The sequence below is a fragment of the Poromitra crassiceps genome (genome assembly GCF_964638095.1).
Source record: "Poromitra crassiceps genome assembly, chromosome: 20".
In the NCBI taxonomy this organism is placed as follows: domain Eukaryota; kingdom Metazoa; phylum Chordata; class Actinopteri; order Beryciformes; family Melamphaidae; genus Poromitra; species Poromitra crassiceps.
The window spans coordinates 13,958,852-13,979,436 of record NC_139637.1 but is presented as its reverse complement, the minus strand read 5'-3'; the positions used below and the strand labels follow the sequence as shown (position 1 = coordinate 13,979,436).

General features: G+C 46.5%; 1 pseudogene across 1 annotated transcript; it reads right to left on the bottom strand.

Moving 5' to 3' along the window:
- Positions 1–7,526: 7,526 nt before the first annotated feature.
- On the bottom strand, positions 7,527–9,215 carry LOC310794882 (kelch-like protein 10 pseudogene; annotated as a pseudogene). Its single transcript has one exon. The product of its transcript is annotated as a kelch-like protein 10 pseudogene (transcript).
- Between the last annotated feature and the right edge of the window lie 11,370 nt (positions 9,216–20,585).

Sequence of the window (20,585 nt, the reverse complement as noted above, 5' to 3'; positions counted from 1 at the left end):
GGTGGGGAGAAGATAGGAATGTGGAGGAGGAGAGAAGGAGAGATGGGGATGCACCCCCCCCCCCCCCCCCCAGAGAGGACAGAGAGGAGGAGAGAACAGAGAAGGAGAGGTGGGAGGGTGCAGGGGAAGAAGTGCAGGGGGAGAGGAGGAGAGAACAGAGAAGGAGAGGTGGGAGGGTGCTGGGGGAACGCGGGAGGAGGAGGCGGGGGAGGGAACAGACCTCTCCGCCCCCTCCCCCCCCCCCCCCCCCCCCTCCCCCCCCCCCCCCCCCCCCCGAGAGGACAGAGAGGAGGAGAGAGCAGAGAAGGAGAGGTGGGGGGGTGTAGGGGAAGGAGTGCAGGGGGAATGTGAGAGAGGGGAGAGGACAGGGAGGAGGAGAGAACAGAGAAGGAGAGGTGGGAGGGTGCAGGGGAGGGAGAGCAGGGGGAACGTGGGAAGGGGCGGCGGGGGAGGGAAGAGCATGGAAAGAGAGGGGGCGGGGGGGGGAGTGGGAAATGTGGGAGAGTGGGGAACAGGAGGGGGAAGAAGGGAAAGGAGCGGGGGAAAGAGAAAGAGAGGGGGGGGGGGAGATCAGACAACTGACTACTCTAAGCATTAACCAGAGCTAGCTGGGACATAGTATCTAGCTAGTCTACAGCCTAATCTGGCCTATCCTACTCTGCTCTAGTCTGATCTTTGCCTGAACACTATAACAGGTCAGCCTTAGGCTGTAGCTAATCTATCGCCTACCTAAACTGTTCTAAACCAACCGGCAGCCCTCGACCAGTGATGAAGAGCACCGATGCCCCCCGCCCCGGCCCCCCGCCCACATAAGGCGTGGGAGAGAAGGCCGGGCCGGGACACAGCGGCGTCCCCACACCCCCAGTGAACGCAAGAAAACCTTTCCACCAAATGGATTGCCCCAGTGACTTGGCTTGGCTGAGGAGGAACCTTGTGAGGTCGTTGTGCTACAGGGGCCCAGCAATGGTTGCCTGGGTAAGCCCACCCCCCACGCGACCCGCTCCCAGACCCGCCCCCAGCTAATGACTGGGAACTGAGAGAGCAGGCCACGCAGGCCACGCGGGCCCACCCAGGCAGTGAACCCAGCGGCGGACCCCCATCCGGGGACTCCCCTCCGAGACAGGCCGAGAGATGCCGGGCTAAACCATGAACAGAGTTTTCCAGCAGTGAAACTCTGCAAATGGTTTATTATGGAAATAAAATTTACAAGAGAACAGAAAATTGAAAATGTAAAAAAGAGTCCAACAGAGGGATATAAAAATGTATTTTTAAAATTATCCTAAATCAGGGAAGGGAGTTGAAAATGTCAAAAGTAGAGTCCAAAGGAAATAGAAAATGTAGTCTTTAAGTGTTCGTAGGTTTAGAGAATACTAGCTAAGGTGATGAGGCCGGGGGGGGGGGGGGGGGACCCCCCCCCCCCCTTCCCATAGGCAGGCAGGTGACCAGGATGATGAGGATAGGGGTCGGTGGTGGTGAAGAGCCCGGGGTGTCAGACAGTAGAAGGAGTAGCGGGTAGATGGCCTAGAGTGACGACAGGTGGCTAGGGCGATGACGGCCGGACCTAGGGCTGCAGCGGCGGGGGTGTACGTCAGGCCAATGAAGGACACCTGAGGGGGAGAGAGAGAAGAGAGCGGGGGAATCTGCGCAGAGGTGGAACTGACTCTATAGACAACAATAAAATTAGGTCAAAACAAAATTTATTAGGATTTATTTATTTTTTATTTTTTAGGATGACTAATACTATACTGCTAATTCAGGTCTAAGTACCACCTAACACCACTGTCAATGATTCAGCCCTGTTGATGCGGACCGTAAATCATGACCTACAACAAAATTTATTAGGATTTTTTTATTTTATTTTTTAGGATGACTAATACTATACTGCTAATTCAGGTCTAAGTACCACCTAACACCACTGTCAATGATTCAGCCCTGTTGATGCGGACCGTAAATCATGACCTACAACAAAATTTAATAGGATTTTATTTTTTTATTTTTTAGGATGACTAATACTATACTGCTAATTCAGGTCTAAGTACCACCTAACACCACTGTCAATGATTCAGCCCTGTTGATGCGGACCGTTAATCATGACCTACAACAAACAAAACTAAATTAGGTCAAGTCTAAGTTTATACTGATACTGCTGGCTTGTGATTGCCCGCTCAGCAGTTCAGGACTAAGTTTATTCACCAGCTATTAGATTTTGTATCTAAGCTACTGGGTCGACTGATGCCATATTATTAAATTAGGTCAAGTATAAGTTTATAATGATATTGCTGGCTTGAGACAGCCCGCTCAGCAATTCAGGATTGTATGTACTCAAGAGCTAATAAATATTTCTAGAGAATGACATCATCAGACACAACTATCAAGCACAACCAAATGATTGGGAGAATAAATGGGTTTTGAGTCTAGTTTTGAAGATTTCAATGGAGCCAGCTTCCCTAACTGACAGAGGAAGCTGGTTCCAGAGATGTGGAGCACGGTAAGAAAATGCTCTGCTACCTGCTGATTTTTTCTTAATTTTAGGGACGGTAAGATAATTACCGTCCTGTGAGCGGAGAGTACGCGTGGGAACATAGGGAATGATTAGCTCAGATAAGTACGGAGGTGCGAGCCCATGCAAAGATTTATAGGTTAACAGAAGCACCTTAAAGTCTGATCTGGCCTGAATTGGGAGCCAGTGGAGGGAGATTAAGACCGGAGTTATATGATCAAACTTCTTAGTTCTAGTTAGAATTCTAGCAGCGGCGTTTTGGACGAGTTGTAATTTATTTGTGCTACAAAGTGGAAGGCCAGAGAATAAGACGTTACAGTAGTCGAGGGGTGCGTCTCACACAGAATTTAGAATTTGGAAATGTATGGTATGCAGTATGTGTGCAGTGTGAAGCAACCACACATATACAGGTACGTACGCACACACCCTACACACACCTGATAAGGTGCATTAAAGGAATGCCATCTTATAGAGGCACAGTTTTAAAAAATTTTTTTTAATGTGGACACAGATGTTGACAGTCTGATTTAGGGTGTATTCAAGATTCAAGATTCAAGATTCAAGATTTTTATTGAGGGGTGCGTCTCCAGCCCCTTCTGGTACGACCTCTACACCCACGACTGCGTGGCGACTCAAACCTCTAACACCATCGTGAAGTTTGCAGACGACACAGCAGTCGTGGGGCTTATCTCGGGGAGCGACGAGACGGCCTACAGAGAGGAGGTGGGGGCCCTGGAACAATGGTGCCAGGACAACGACCTCTCTCTGAACGTCTCCAAGACCAAGGAGATCATTGTAGACTACAGGAGGGGGGGGGGGGGGGGGGGGCGCACACCCCCCAATCACCATCAACGGCACAGTGGTGGAAAGGGTGGACAGCTTCAAGTACCTGGGAGTCAATATCCACCAGGACCTGACTTGGGCCGGCCACACCGCCACTGTTGTCAAAAAGGCCCAACAGCGAATACACGGACTCAAGCGCCTGAAGAAATTTGGGCTAAGGAAAGAAATCCTCAGGGACTTCTACAGAGGCACCATTGAAAGCCTGCTGACTGGCGGGAACTGTACCACCATGGACCGCAGGGCGCTACGGAGAGTGAGACGCGCGGCCCAGCACGTAACAGGATGTGAGTTGCCAGATCTGCATGAACTGTATAAACAGCGGTGCCTCAGGAGGTCCCTGAAGATCATCAAAGACACAAACCATCCCCACAACAGCCTGTTCTCCCTGTTACCCTCAGGGAGAAGATACAGGGTTCCGAAAGCACGCACAAATCTGAGGAACAGTTTCTTCCCGCAGGCCACGAGACTCCTTAACATACACAAATAGTGTAGTAGCCGTACTGTACCGTACTGTAGCTGCTACCATTACGTATGTCTAATGTTTAATTGTATGTTTAATAAGGAATATGCTATTTGCACCTGTATGTCAAATACGCCGAATTTAAAACGCCGAGTTTAATTGTATGTTTAATAAGGAATATGCTATTTGCACCTGTATGTCAAATACGCCGAATTTAAAATGTTTAAGCACGTCTAAAGTATGCACACGACATGTGCACCTATGTGCAGTGAATATGCCACTGTCTCTGACTTGTCTTATCACTATACTGCCTTATTGCTTGTTGTGTCTCTTGTTGTTTTTGCACTCATATGCCCTGTTATATTTGTACTATGTTGTAAACGGAGTCCACAGCACAATAATTTCACACGTCATACTTGTACCATGGAGTGACAATAAAAATCTTGAATCTTGAATCTTGAATCTTGAATACACCCTAAATCAGACTGTCAACATCTGTGTCCACATTAAAAAAAAAATGTTAAAACTGTGCCTCTATAAGATGGCATTCCTTTAATGCACCTTATCAGGTGTGTGTAGGGTGTGTGCGTATGTACCTGTATATGTGTGGTTGCTTCACACTGCACACATACTGCATACCATACATTTCCAAATTCTAAATTCTGTGTAAATATGTATTCATGTGTGCATGTACTGTATATTTATAGTGCACCTGAACACAACATGCAAGATATGCGCCGCTCTCTGAATTGAATCCTGGGCCACTTACTGATACTTATGCTGAAATTAACCCAGTCATCTTCTGGTTTATTTCAATAAAGACATTTTGGCTAGCGGAAATGGAAGAAGAAATGGAAGCACACTTAATAGCCATAATCCATTAAGAATTTTACTTTGTGCAGTATGCAGCGCAGCAATCACAGCAATAGCAGGAGATAGCCAGAATGACATGAATATTTGAACACTTATTCATTACACTTATTTATTGACTAGAAGGAGGCGATCTGACAGATGTGACACACACACTGCTCACTGCTCTGCACCAGTGTTTGTTTAGAGGGGGAGGGGCTCATAGCCAGGTCAATACAGAGAGCAGTGCGTATCTTGCATGTTGCGTTCAGGTGCAATGTAAATAAATATATATATATATATATATATATATATATATATATATAATTATTATTTTTACAATTCCAGCACGGGCCACACAGGGGGCTATTTGGGGAACCTTGAGCTAATGGTTGTAACATTTCCTCTGGAGGGTCATATGCACTAGAGCAGTCAGTGGTTCTGAACCTGCGATTTGGGACCCTCAGGGTGGTCCCAAGATTATTTTGGGGGTGTCACGGGATCATTGGCAAAATAAAAAATAAAAAAATCTCCCATGATGATTACCAATAATCAACCCACTTTGTATCATAATCTCAGTAATATAACTTAAGCACATGGGCAGTGTTTACCTTCTCTTTCTGCTTACCTAGTCTGGCAGTGGCAGCCATATCTACGTCTGGAGCACAACTCTCAAAAGTGTTAACGCCCGCCCCCAAGACAAAAAAAAAGCATACGTGACAGACATATGAATTGACCAACCACAGACCTCGTGGGTGGGGCATTCGGAATGTGTGTGCAACAAGCTAAATAGACCCTGGGTGAAAAAAAACAATAACAGCTGCCCTCGGAGCAGATTCTGCCTCTCAAGCAGAACTTCTGCAGCTCCATTGTGACGTCAAATGCATCACAACGGAGGGGCTTGCCAGAGGAGGAAATGGGAGATCTCCGTGAGCAAAACAGAAAGATTCAAGATTCAGGTTCAAGATTCAATACTTTATTGCCATGTCAACAGAGTTGATTGGAATTTGTTTCAGTGCAGCTCTAAAGAACAGACGTAAAAACAAACATAACAAATCACAGATTCAAACACAAAAGAGAATAAAAAAGTGGAAAAAAAACACTACATAAAATATGATATGAGAGAGGCTGAAATAGATAAATAAAGTGCACAGTTTTACAAGCAGCATTTGTTTACAAAAGCAGTATCGAGCTGCCTATAAAGTGCAATTCAAGTTCAAGTTCAATTCAAGCCTACGGATTTAAGGTGCGATTTAAGGTGCGAATGCAAAGAGGGTCAGAGTTCAGGAGGCGAACCGCCTCAGGATAAGTGCTGTTCCTGAGACGGGAGGTCCTGCACCTCAGAGACTGAAGCCTCCTACCTGAGGGCATGAGTTTAAAGAGAGAGCTAGCAGGGTGGGAGGGGTCGGCGATCACCTTCTGCATCTTGCGTTTGGTGCGTGTGGCATAGATGGAGGAAACGGGGAGGTAAACACTGCCCTTGTGCTTATATTACCAACATTATTAATGATACAAAGTGGGTTGATTATCGGTAAAGCCGTCCTTTAATGTATACAGGTATATAAACTACATAATATAAATGAAGTGTATGAAACAGATTTCAGTGAGTGAAAACTGTGTGAATGTGTGCACACTGCTGGGAAGTCATCTCCTCCAGTGCAGACTGTGGCACAGTGACAGGTGATTGCTAGCTAGCTAGCTAGCTAATACTGCAATAAAGTTGGGTTGGGTTTTGGCAGTGGCGGCAGGCGGGGGGGTCGCAAAGTTTTTTGGTGTTAGTGGCTCAAAAAGGTTGAGAACCACTGCTAAAGGAGTGACACAGTGCAGCCGGGTCAACAACACACACGCACGCACGCACGCACGCACGCACGCACGCACGCACGCACGCACGCACGCACGCACAGGCCCGTATCCAGGGTTTCGAAATAGGGGAGGTCCAGCAAGGGGAGGCCCAGCAAGGGGAGGCCCAGCAAGGGGAGGCGGATTGAGTTCCCCCCCCCCCCTTTTTTAGCCATATTTGGAGTAATATATCATTTTAAATAAAAAAATGTTTTAACCTTTTTTAGCCATATTTAGAGGAATATATCATTCTAAACCAACATTAGGATTATACTGTTGTGATGTCATTATTCCGTATATTCTCTTTCATGTCACCACCTGCTCAGCTCTCCTGTCAACATAATTGTAACTAACAAACACAAACTGTTTTAGCCAAATTCATATCAAAATGACACCTACAAACACAGGTACACAACCCAAGCCGTACACAACACACAAAGTCATCATCGATAATAAAAAAAACATACAGAGGGACCTGTTGGCTGGAAGAACATGTATTTATTGTCATTGACCAAAAACAATAATCGGAACGGATGAGAAGGATGTGAGAGTGTGTGAGTGTACTTAGGCTTCTGCAGTCAAGTCAGTCAGTCATCATCTGTTGGCCCACTGAAATTAAATAGAACAAACATAAGTTATAATGATCATTCAAAGTGTAATTGTAACAGTAATATTGTGTATACTAATAACATGAATTACCTTTTCTGTGTGAGTGTACTTTGGCTTCTGCAGTCAGTCAGTCAGTCATCATCTGTTGAAATTAAATAGAACGCTTTTCCATGGAGCTTTTTTTATTTGTTTCTCTGAAATATTAGGGGAGGTCCCACACACACACACACACACACACACACACACACACACACACACACACACACACGTACGAACGCACCTCCACGACATCTCACTACAACAAGGACCACAATGGAAATAAGTCCTGTGACGTTTTTGTACCTGATGTTCTTTTAATTGTCCAGCTACTTTGGTGTTGCAGCCATGTTGTCCTTTTAAATTGACTTGTCAAACATATAAACTAAACTAGATGGATCCTCCTGACATGCCAGCAGGCTCCCCGGGGGGCAGGGCGTGGCGAGGCGCGGCGTACTCGGCCATGTTGGACAGTCCATGTGCCACACAGCAGCTGAGCCCTCGGCATGGTGTCCTCATACGGCAGGGCTCGTGCCACTCGTTGGTGCTCTCGTCGTAGCGCTCCACCTCATTGGAGAGGCCTCCACACACGAACAGCTGGTCGTCCATCACCTCAATGCCAAAGTAGCTGCGTGGATTCAGCATGTCGGGCACGGCGCTCCACGTGTTGGTTAGCGGCTCGTAGGCCTCGGCGCTGCGCAGGTCAGTGGTGTCGTCGTGGCCGCCCACTGCGTAGACGCGCTGTCTGTAGGCGATGACGCCCAAGCGGCAGCGCCTGCTGCTCATGGGGGCGATCTTCATCCACTGGCTGGTTTCTGGGTTGTAGCACTCAGCTGTGTTCAGGCTCCTCTTCCCATCGTAACCACCACAGATGTACACCTTGCCGTTGAGTACTGTGGCGCTGGCCTCGCTCCTCTGCTCATTCATGGGTGGGAGCAGAGTCCACTTGTCAGTCTGAGGATCATAGCACTCGGCACTGTCGAGAGGGACGATTCCATTGAAGCCTCCCATGGCATAGATGCTGCCATTCAGTACTGCCACGCTGACACAGCTCCGGCGATTATGCATGGCTGCCACATCGTGCCAAGTACGGGTACAGAGGTCAAACTTCCGCACGCTGCTGAGCCTGTCCCCCATGCTGTTGTAGCCGCCAACACAGTAGACAACGCCATTTAGGAAAGCGGTGCCGTGGTAAGCCCGGTGAGACTCAAGTTCAACGTTTGGTACATTGACCCAGAGATCGGCACGGGGATCGTATACCTCAATGCTCTTGGTTACATTGCCGACACTCCACCCTCCAATGACCAACAGGATGGCATGAGGCAGGCGCGGGCGAGTCAGAGGGTTGGAGGGTCTGTTGCTGGTGACATCATACATGGCCCTCTCTGCATCGAGGATGATCGCCTCACACTCGGCGTTGTCTTTAACCAGACTGTTGTTCTTCACCTGGTTGATGAAGTAGTCGGTGGTCATCAAGCCCAGGCGGATCTTAGGCAGCAGCACAGACATGTGACCTTCACGCTCCTCGGGCGAGTGGGTGATCCAGCGGAGGACGGCCTCGAACACCGTGCTCTCCTGTCTCACGTTCAGATCGTCTCTTGCCAGGATGTCCGTCAGCTGCTCCAGAGAGAGTTCCAGGAACTCTTCAGAGGCTTTGGCAATCTGCTCAAAGTGCTCCAGGATGAAGAGAAAGGCCTTGCTCCTCAGGTCCGGGCAGTAGTACAAGTCTACAAACTTAAAGATGCCGATGCAGTTCTCCGGGCAGAGCCGCACCTCCAGGAACTCACAGCAGGAGCGGACGACCCCCATGATGCCGAGGTAGTCTGCTGCTATCAACAGCTCCTCCACGTTGTCCTCGGTCACCGGGACAGAGCGGGTGTAGGCATACTCTATGAGGAGACGCATCATGTCTGCTGACACGGGGCCGGCCATGTCGTAGATGTTCTCCTGGGACGTCCAGCCATGGGTGAAGAGAGCGTGGAAGTATTGGCTGCAATTGCAGAGGACGGCCTTGTGGGTGTTGAATTCCACATCATCCACTCTGATCACTGTGTCAGGCAGTGAGCCCTCCAGATGCATAAGCACTGACAACATTGACCCTTCGTCGTGTTCGTTCATTCACCTTATATCTATCTAATTCATATACCAGTTCTTCTTCTTCTGTTGTGCTTTGGCAGTTGGCATCCTTTATGTTGCATTACCACCTCCTTCTGGATTTATGTTTCTTCGTCTTTTATGGCAGTTGGCATCCTTTATGCCTACATTCGCTTTCATATACCTGTGACATCATCACTGATTTATGACATCATCAGTGATGTCATAGACATTGTGACATCATCAGTGATGTCATAAATCCTGCTGAGGCACATGTGTGTGTGTGTGTGTGTGTGTGTGTGTGTGTGTGTGAGTGCGTGCCTGCGTGTGTGCGTGTGTGCGTGTGCGTGCGTGCCTGCGTGTGTGTGTGTGTGTGTGTGTGTGTGTGTGTGCGTGTGTGTGTGCGTGTGTGTGCGTGCGTGCCTGCGTGTGTGCGTGTGTGTGAGGTCCCAGCAGGGCCGGTTCCAGAACAAGATGACTAGGGGTGCATCCTTGATAGGAAGGGGTGCAGATGCCCGGCCGAAGGCCGGGCCCACTCGGGTGGCCGGCCGAAGGCCGGCCGCCCGAAAAATTTGACATGTTATTTTACTAAAAATAATGCATTTGACCATCATTTGAAGTAGAATGATACCACCCAAGCAAGAATATTTCAAGTGTTTCAAGTGCTTTACTGAAATATTTGGACCATATAATGATAATACAATTATCTCAACCTTAAAAGGTTACATATAGGTGCCAAAAAGCCATAAAATCACATCAAAGAACAAAGAAAAACAACAACTATAATTCAAGTTTAAACAGTAAGTGTGCAGCTGTAGCATTTTTTTTTTTTTTTTTTTTTTTTTTTTTTTTTTTTTTTACTTTTCAACTGAGCATGCAGACAATTAAAATAAGGGTGCAATGCATGCTTTTGCACCCCCGTAGAACCGGGCCTGGGTCCCAGCAACCGCTACTCCACACTGCTCCCATGTCTCTCTCATGGCAGTACAGATGAAGAGGGCACGTAGCTGCTGTTTGTTTCTGGTCATTATAGTGATGTGTCAAAATGAACTACTACAATAACGAGTGTAAGTGGTCATTTTGACCACTAGATTCCAAACTCTATATAAAGGGCTCCATCGTCACAAAGGCGGTAATTTTGCGCTAGCGGCCGTTTTGCACCGGAATAGCGTCGCGCAAAGCCCTAATTGTGGGCGTGTCGGCCCGCTGCGCTTGGCCTCATTTCGTGCAAACCTCCATATAGGCGTGTTTATGCCCAAAACACAGGTGTGAGATCATGTCCATCCCCCTTAAAAGCCACAGCATCACACGTCTGTGACAGCAGCTTCTTTCTCCCCGAGTGGGCAAGCAGAGGGACACAGAGTGAGAGAGAGAGAAAGAGAGAGGGCGAGAGAGAAAAGAGAGATGGGGAGAGCGAGAGAGGGGGAGAAAGAGAAAGAGAGGGGAGAGAGAGGGAGCGAACTGGCAGATGAACAGTTCAGATAAACCATTAGAAACTAACAAAAATTGGTACTGATGGAACGATATTCCATTTGAAACACACACACACACACACACACACACACACACACACACACACACACACACACACACACACACACGGTGCAGCCAAGGGCATCAAGGAGTAGGTTAGGCAGACAGTCGATGCTTTGACTGCTTTGCCTCTAGAGGGCGTCTTTGGTTAAGAGATGCAGCGCTTCCCATTATCTGTCTCTCAGGGATGAAAACAAAAGTGAAACTTAAAATTCTCAAACGGCCTGCATGAGATTTGTGCTTGTTTACATACACACACATCTTTACAATAACAATATCTCACAGGCCTCATCTCTCTCAAATTGGACTAGAATGTAACATTACTAGAATGTAACATTACTCCAAGATCATCAAAAACATGAACAGATGAGTCCACCGGTGGTGAGCACCTTCGCCTGATCTAGCCTATTACACAAATCTGGGGGGAAAACATGACAAAACAAACTAGTACTGAATGTCACTGAAGCACATTTTTCAAGCGCTGCAGACATGTGGCACACCCCATGGCCCTGCCCACGCCCACTTTCACATCTCATTCACAGTGTTGCCAGATTGGGCGGTTTTCTGCCCAATTTGACTGGTTTGGGTTGCATTGTGCAGGGAAAAATCAACTTGGTGTTAACTGTGGACTGAATTTGGGCTGGTTTTCCATGAGTTTGGTTGTTATTTTTGTGTTTTGTTTTACTCCTGTTAAACCTCAAGAGGAATCAACATTTCAGCTGTTTTTTTGTAGGTGTTACAGTAGGGCGAGGGATGAGAGAGGGAAGTTGTGTATAACATTAACATACATTAGTTGTGTATAACATTATATACGGTATATATATATATATATATATATATATATATATATATATATATATATATACACATATATGAAGAGAAAGGAGAGTCCCCACGCACAGCCAGTGGAATGATCAGGTGCTGGTAGGTTGCAGGTACAAAGGCACAAAAACAAAACAAGTACCACTGCACACTGAAGTAACTTTACTGTGATTTATTCAGCAAACACTGAATAAATCATATATATATATATATATATATATATATATTCTATATATATTCTATACAAATGTAGGCTACTGAATAAGGCTCGGTCTGGATCCATTTCTTTTCACAGTATAGCTTGTCCATCTGTTCATCTCTCTCTCTCTCTCTCTCTCTCTCACACACACACACACACACACACACACACACACACACACACACACACACACACACACACACACACACACACACGTGACGTGTTTCAAATTAACCGTGTCCTACGCGAGGTGTGTCATGTCGTGTGCAAATATAGTCCTGGAGGTGTGTACAAAACAAAACCCATATACTGTAGATGTATGTGTTGAATCTTAATGTACATACGTGTGCATTGTGTACTGTGTACCTACTGTATGTGTGTCTATGTCAGTGGCGGACTGCATAATCGGTCACGTCGGGCAAATGCCCGGTGGCCTGGCCTGGCCTGCCAAAAAAAAAAAAAAAAAAAAAAAAAAAAAAAATTTTGCAGGCCAGGCCAGGCCACTCACTGAACAGCAGGCCAGGCGCCGCCTACTGGTTTACTAGTGGTTTTATTACTTTATTCAGGTTTAAAGTTGGTGCATCTCATTGTAAAATTGGACTTGGCCCAAATTGGGCTTCAAACGGCCCAAATCGGGCTTCAAACAGCCCAAATCCGGCTTCAAACGACCCAAATGGCTTCAAACGGCCCAAATTGGGCTTCAAACGGCCCAAATTGAGCTTCAAACGCCCCAAATTTTTCGCAGGCGCCCTTCGGACGCCGGCACACACGTCAGCCCGTATCGGCCTGGCCTGCTTGGTATCTAATGCCCGGCCTCAATTATGATCCCAGTCCGCCCCTGGTCTATGTAAACGCACTCCACTCTGTGTACACCCTACTAGCATCTGCGCGAGGCATGTGTGTGTGCACGACACGTGTGTGTATAACCTCCACATGTGATAACATTCTCCCATTTCTCTCGGTTGGAAATATTTAGGCTAAGTCCTCATTTGAGCGTGCAGTTCAAACAGACAGGGTCCACGGCGTTCTTTCCCCTCTTCCAGACCCCGTCACTCCCCGGGGGGGGGGGGGGGGGGGGGGTCCCATACAACACAGGGCATTGTGAGCGTGGCCACGCCTCCTCTGCCCCAGTATATATGGGTGTTTATATCAAGCCACGATAGCCATTTTCCATCATCCGTCTGGCTCAGAGGTATTTATTTGGCGCGAGGGAAGTGTGACGTGTAAATAGTTGTGATCCGTCGCAGGTGTCCCATCGCCCCCAGAGAGAGGAGGCAGGAGCTGATGATGCTTAAAGAGGACCAGATGAAACGGGATCGGCCCGTTTCACACTGACCTGTGCACATTAGTATTGATGGACACTTAATTCCAACTACAACATAAAGATTTGTCTGGGAGCCAGGTTTGGACTTGCTGAAGTAAATGTTTCTGCTACTATTCTTTCAACACAGCGTACTGAGTGTGACTGTTAATTTCATTGTTTCACTGTTTGAGATATAGTTGAACTTGTACTCACAAACCAACCGATTCCACCTTTTCGGGATAATTATGTTGAATTATTAAAGTCACCTTAAAGGGATAGTTCGGTTTGTTTGAAGTGGGGTCCTATCAGCTAGTTCGATACACTGACTAACTGAAGTAGGTACAGTGTTCTGGAGGTTGGGCGCAGCGTGTAATGAGAGCCGACACTCAGAGCAGCAGCCAAACCAGCTTTTTCTCTGTAAGTACGTGGGGTCAAGAACTAAAACGTAATTTAGCCACCTAAAACAATGCCCACCTAAACAAATCGATATCTGTGTACATGCACGCTCTATTTTGACAATTTTCAGCGCTTTACTTTTCTGCCAAACAGCAGTTTCATTCGGCACTGCTTTTTCTCCCAACCGTACAACTACCGTATTCCTCCGCTAAAAGCGAGCACAACACAGCCACTCACCGGGTCCACTCGGGTCTAATTGGCCCCGGCGTTTGACTGTCAGAGACCCGAGACCCGCTGCAAACGGACCCGGAGTCACTTCTTTAAAATCCTTCAAATGTAAATATTCACTTAGGTCCTCGGGTATTCGGGGCCATACCTGAAGACCTCTAACAGAGGCTTTGGAACTCAAAACTTTTGAACTACATCCACCACTGCAGCATGGTGCCTCCAGGAATTGTTATTGGAACGAGCACAAAGAGAGACATGACAACCAGTCACGTGAGAGAGACAACTCGGTGGTACAAAATACCGCTGAAGTTATAATTAACATTTTGGTGAAGAGGTCCACGCACGATGCATGAGAGACGCAGGCAGCACACAGCGGGGTCCTGAAGAGATGATTCTACACTTCCACCGTCTTTACTGGCACATCTGGCCGCTGTGTGCAGGCCTGTCCAATGCGCTCCCTGGAAAGCAGTTAACAACCCACTTCTAGGTAAAACACATGTGCTGAGACTGAGAGGGACCGCCGTCTGTGTGGTTTTGACAAAACCATGTCTGTACTTACCTGACCTGGACGCAGCAAAAACACTTTGTAAACTCAGGATGGGACTCTCATCGTTAAAGCCCACAGAATGTTTGATGTTAAATCGATGCACCCATGTTGAAACCCCGTGTGAATATAGAGCCAACATGGAAGTTGAGACAACATCCACAATCATCCATAACTTCTAACCAGGGTGCGAATTCCACAGAGGACTCCGTTGCCCCTCCCTCTCTGGCCGTGATGCCCTGAGATCTCTAAGGTCACCTTGGCAGTGCCCTGCTAGCAGCCTGCTACTGTCAGTTGCTTTAAAAGCATCAGTGGTTTCAGTTTTAATGTAGCTGCTCTATGCAAAGGATGTGTCATTGGCTCATTTTAACACACATTTCAGAAAAAAAATCACTCTTCACGATATCAATAGAGCAATGGCCTTTGTGCCCTGGCATGTGGCCTTGTGCCCTAAAGAAAAAAATTGCGACGTTGAAGGCCAGATGTAAAATGAAGAAATTCCCACACTGATTGTACGTGCATCACTTTGGGAACTCAGAACCTAAGTCTTTCTGATATCAGCTGGAAACATTTTCTCTTCGCTGGAAAAAGGTATGTAATTGAAAATCAATAAGTCCTCAATACCGGGTGACACGGTGGCTCAGTGGTTAGCACTGTTGCCTCACAGTAAGAAGGTCCAGGGTTCGATCCCCGGTCCATCCCAGGTCCTTTCTGTGTGGAGTTTGCATGTTCTCCCCGTATTTGTGTGGGTTTTCTCCGGGTGCTCCGGTTTCCTCCCACCATCAAAGACGTGTATGTTAGGGTTAATACTCCTGTCAGTGCTCCTGACCAAGGCACTGGCAAAAGAACTGGAGTTGGTCCCCGGGCTGCCCACTGCTCCTAGTTCTAGGAAGGTTCCTAGTAGAGGATGGGTCAAATACAGAGGATGAATTTCCCCATCAGGATAAATAAAGGATAACTTAATTTAATTCCTAGTTATCAAAGGTTCAATAAACTGATAGGCTGGGTGTCTGGATAGTGTTGAGGTAAAAGCAGAGCAATTTAGAGAGAGTGGCGTCAGCGGAGGACCAAAATGGGTGACTCATTAGCCACTGAACAGCCAGGAAGGGGTCTCGCGCTACTTTTGAATGCTAAAATAAAACTGATAATGTTCAATTTGATATAAAAATAAATAAAAATAAAACTCAAAGTACATCACAAACTGTCCATTTTGCTGCAACTCGATAGAGCTGCTTAATCCAGAACCTTACTTCCTGGAACTCTTGAGAGTAAAAAAAACATGGTACATTGGAGTGAATGGAGACGCTTAAAACTACTCACAAACTAGTGCAAACATTGTTGTGGCAACAACAACATAGCTACACTGTTGTTGCACCGTCACAGTGAGCAGCGCTGTGCGCTCCAGAGAAATGCTTTCATCCAGTGAGCGGTCAGACAATACACTGTTCTCTTCTTGTGGTGGACCTGAGCCATCTTGGAGTTGACTCACTGCAGAGAGAGAGAGAGGAAGGAGGAGCTGACTTTCAACTCGTCCAATTGTGTCCTAAATCAGAGTTTTGCGATCATACAGTGCCAAACAAAACCGTTTTTACGCAAGGGTTTATAACAGAGGAGAGAATCTCGTCTCTGAAAAGTCCAAATCTAACAATAGACTTTTCTTCTTGCGGGGGTGTGGCCGCGGGCCCTACTAGAGGCTCCTTGGGAGTATTTTTGGACAGTAATGTCCACGTTGGAACGGGCCGAGGTTTGTTCTAGATGGAGCTCGGGGGTTAGAGAGTAACAAAGGTTCCCGGTGGCCTCCCCTCTGATCCACAGCGCTCATTCTTTCCTTCAAGCTGCTCGTCGACCTCAGTGCTACACTACACTGCTGTCTGAGCGCCAGCTCCGTCCTCCCTCCAGGTCTGTGCTTCAGAAACTCAAGCCAAGTCAAATCAAACACACTGTCTCAGTTGTTTCTCAACCAGCAAAACCCCACCATGAACCAGATCAACTCAGGCCCGGCGTTAGGGGGGGGGCCTGACCGGGCCGGGCCCCTCCATTCCCCAAACTGGCCCCCCCATTAAAAAATGTTTTAATTTATTTTTTATTTATTTTTGCTATAAAAAACGTTTTTCCGTTTTTCTGTTTTAAAGTTTAAAACGGAATCTGGCTGTCATAAGGCATTGATTAACTGAATGCTATTGCTAACTGTTACTTTGAACATCCATTTGCAATGATTCTGGCTGGATATTAACTATTGTAAATTTGTCACAATGAATGCAATTTGTGCACAATGTGTAAATACATTTAATATTAATTGTTTAGGCCTAATTATTTGTAAAGTCACAACACATTAGAGATGTGTGTAGTTCTTCATAGATTTAGCCTCTTCATTTTGCTCTCAAATGCACCAGGTTGACGAATTTTACTTTAAAATGTACAAAATCTTCTTCCGGGGGAGAATCCCCCCAGACCCCCCTTGGGTAGCTTGGCCCCCCAAGCTAGGGGCAGGCCCCCTCTGTAACTTGGGTCTGGAGCCGGGCCTGGATCAACTGGACATTTGTGCTTTTACTGTGCAACCAAAATGATGACTAGAGATATCACATTAACATAATGCAGTGCAGTGAAGGGCAAATCTGTTTCACACACAATTTATCCACTTTTCTATTTCCAAAATAGAGTTTACCAATCCTTTACGGTAGATATAGATATATGATGTATATTCATATTATACACTATATTAACCCATTGATACCTGATGCAGCATTTGTGTGTGTATCCCTTTAAGACTGCGAACCGCGTCACACGGTTCGCGGTCTTAAAGGGATACACACACAAATGAGGGATATACACGCAAATGCTGCATCAGGTATCAATGGGTTAAGAAGTATCTAAATACTAAATGAATTATTTTATGAAAATAGTGTTTTTTTATGTATTCGTGGCTATGATGATCTCTGATTGGAGGTAATCATTTACAGTTATTTTCACAATTCATAAAAGTATTGTAATTCCTATTAATCATTGTGTCGTGCGCATGCCTCGCCACACGAACGCCTAATCCAATTACTCGCAAAATAAAGAAGTAAATTGCATTATGAGATTAACAATTTCTAACAAAGCAATTTAGGAACATCATCATCTCAGCATTACTCCATCTACCTGGAATGTTCTCTTAACCCTTTATAGGGCGAAGCATCGTTTTCGGTAATTTCCCATGACATCACAAACTGTTTCCCCTATGCTAATTAGTGAGGTTTTGCAAACATGTGATTTCTTCCAGCCAATCAGCACATACCATGATTGATGACAGATAGCGTTGTCATGGTATCTGACCAATCAGCAAAGGTCTGGAGCAGCATGAACTTCCTTGTGTTTCAGGAAGTGGAAAATCAGCATTTCTGCTTGTACCTTCTCTCAACAAAAGCTTCAGAACTTTGAAACTAACCATGGTAGGTTGATGAAACTCACACATTATACATTGAAGTGATGGTGCTAAATGATGAAATAGGTGTCATGTGCGCAGAATTAGTGAAATTAGTGAAATGTTTACAGGCAAAACAGGTGTGCCCATAGACGATCATACGCCCACATGTGGTAAAACTAGTGCAAGTGACTGAGTGTCCTTTTCCAGACATACGCTCGATACATCTAGTAAGGCATACTTAGGCATTTTTTTACAAATACGCCCCCTAATGGTAAAACTAGTGCAAGTGACTGAGTGTCCTTTTACAGACATACGCCCGATGCATCTAGTAAGCCATACTTGGCCATCTAGTAAGCCATATAATTTAGTAAAGTGCTATTTTCCACTTAGTATTATATATTTAGAATTGATATGTCAATCATGTTATATATTTACAATGTATATGTCAATATTCTTTGTTTTCAGTAGATCTACACTTCACTGTTACTGTTTTCCTTCACAAATAATTCAAATTGGGCTTGATATTGACTTCTTCACCAGCCTGGAGATTGTGCGGTACCTCAAGGAGAAGAACTGCAGGTACACAGGGACGGCCAGGGACAACAGAATAAGCCAGCCTCCACTCAAGTCCGTCAAGGAGATGGAGAAAAAAGCTGTCCCTCGTGGTACATACGACCACGTCACCAGTGATGATGGGATCCTGGCTCTGAGGTGGAAGGACAACAGGGTTGTCACTCTGCTGTCTACAGACATGGGGGTGGAGCCCATGTCCTCAGTCTACCGGTACTGTAGCGACACCAAGAAGAAGGAGCAAGTGAGCTGCCCTGCTGTCATCAAAAGCTACAATGCCAACTTGGGGGGATTGACAAGAGCGACGTGCTGGTCCACCTCTACCGTACCCCCCTGAAATCCAAGAGGTGGTACATGCGGCTGTTTGCATATGCAATTGATATCAGCCTCACAAATACCTGGCTCATCTACCGGCGGGACTGCAAGGCTCTTGCAGTGGATGGCCTGCCACTGAAGCACTTCCGGATCCAGGTGTTCAAGGATGCCAGCAGCAAGAAGCTAGTGATGTCTCGCCCACGAAGGAGCGCAGCAGGCAGCCCCAGCTGCAGCCCCACCGCTGCCGATGTCCCCAAGCCTGTTCTGTGCGGTTTGACAAGTCCCTCCTCCATGCCCCAGCATGCAACAGCAAGCGCCAGACTTGCAAGTACTGCAGCAAGAAGGGACATCAAGAGGTCAAATGTGATCTGCTTGGTCTGCAAAGTCCACCTGTGCCTCAAACCTGGTCGCAACTGCTTCATCAAGAACCATGAAGTGTTACCAGTGGAGAAAGTTCTATAGCTCTCCATAGTGTGTTGAAATTACAGCAAGTTCCATAGCTGTTGATACTGTGTTGAAGTAACAGTAACAAAGTTCCATAGCAGGGGGAGATGCGTGGGGGAATGGGTGAGAGAAGCAGCCACAGACCAGCCGGTCAAGCTGGCACACGCATAAGAGAGTGGAATGGCATGGTCAGTCTGCATGCTGCTGGTCGAGTTAGAGAGAGAGGGTGAGGAGGAGGAGAGGAGAGTTCTAGGACACTGAATGGATGAAAGAGACATGGAGGGAGAGAGAGATGCCCTAATTCAAATCAAGTTGTGAGATTTATAAAAAAAATGTTTTTTCAAATAAAGTTTGTTGATCAAGTTTATGTTTATATGTGTTTTCTTTGTATATATACAATGTAAAATGATACCTACAAGGGGCAAGGAACCATAAATGGTAACATCATTTTTGGATACAATTTTACCCACGACAGGCAAGGAACCATATATGGTAACTTCTTTGCCCTTGATTTGCAATATAAATATGACTTTTTTTTAAAAAGTCACAAATATAAAAGGCCTCTGGTAATAGCCTCCAATAACACTCTAGGTTTGAAATTTGAAATTTCCAAGTGCTTAAATGAGTGCCCTATAAAGGGTTAAAGCAAAACCCACCATTACTCTGTGAAACATCTCACAACTTGTAAAGCAGCCAGAACTACCATATAGGAGATAAAAGGAGTTGAATTTTGTCCAAGTTTCAAGCAGGAAAAGAAAACATTCGTGTGTCTTCTCTGCTGCATGCGCTTTTCTCTCAGCTGTATCATCGTTTTTCAGATCCAAAGCAACTGATGATGGTGCTGAGTTGTGGAGCGGAGGGGAGAGGAATGAGGCAGTGAGAGGGGAGAGGGGGGGGGATGGTAGCGACTTGTTTTTGGAGGAAATCTGGAACCCATAAACTTGGGCAACTTCTATGACAAAAAGCAAACGTCACAAAGGCACAATTTGGTTGGCTGAACCGCACACCTCTGGCTCCGCCCTCGTCCCTTTGATCCGACCAATCGCTGAACACCCGCTCTTCCTGTTGTCTTTGGCTTAGCCGAGCCCTCGGGTCTCCTCTGAACCAATGGGTGGAACAGATGGGTGGGGAGCCGAAGCGTTCCCTTTAAAAAGTCAGATTCAGGTTTGCTCTTGTCTCACATACAGCCACAGGAACGGCACGTGAGAGCGCTCTGTCTTGCCCGAGCGGCGTATATTCATGGGGACGGCCTGGGAAGCGATTATTGGCAGGATATCCACGTGTGGATGAAGAAGCACTACTACGATGGCGATCTAAAACCAAGTGGTGTCTGAGCGCCCGCGTCAGTTAAGCATGTGTAGAAGTGAGAGAGTGTCAACGCCGATGAGAGTTGGGGAGGAACTCGCGCAGCCGAAGGCCTGAGGGACACTCGACAAAAACAGAGGGAGTTGCCGAAGAGGGAGGAGAGCAAGACGGAGGAAAACGGTGGGAAGGAGAGAGAGAGAGAGAGAGAGAGAGAGTGGACTCAGCTTCAGGAGTTGAAGGAGAGAACGAGGGAAGAGAAGAGCTGACAGAAAAGACAAGTGCCCCATAGT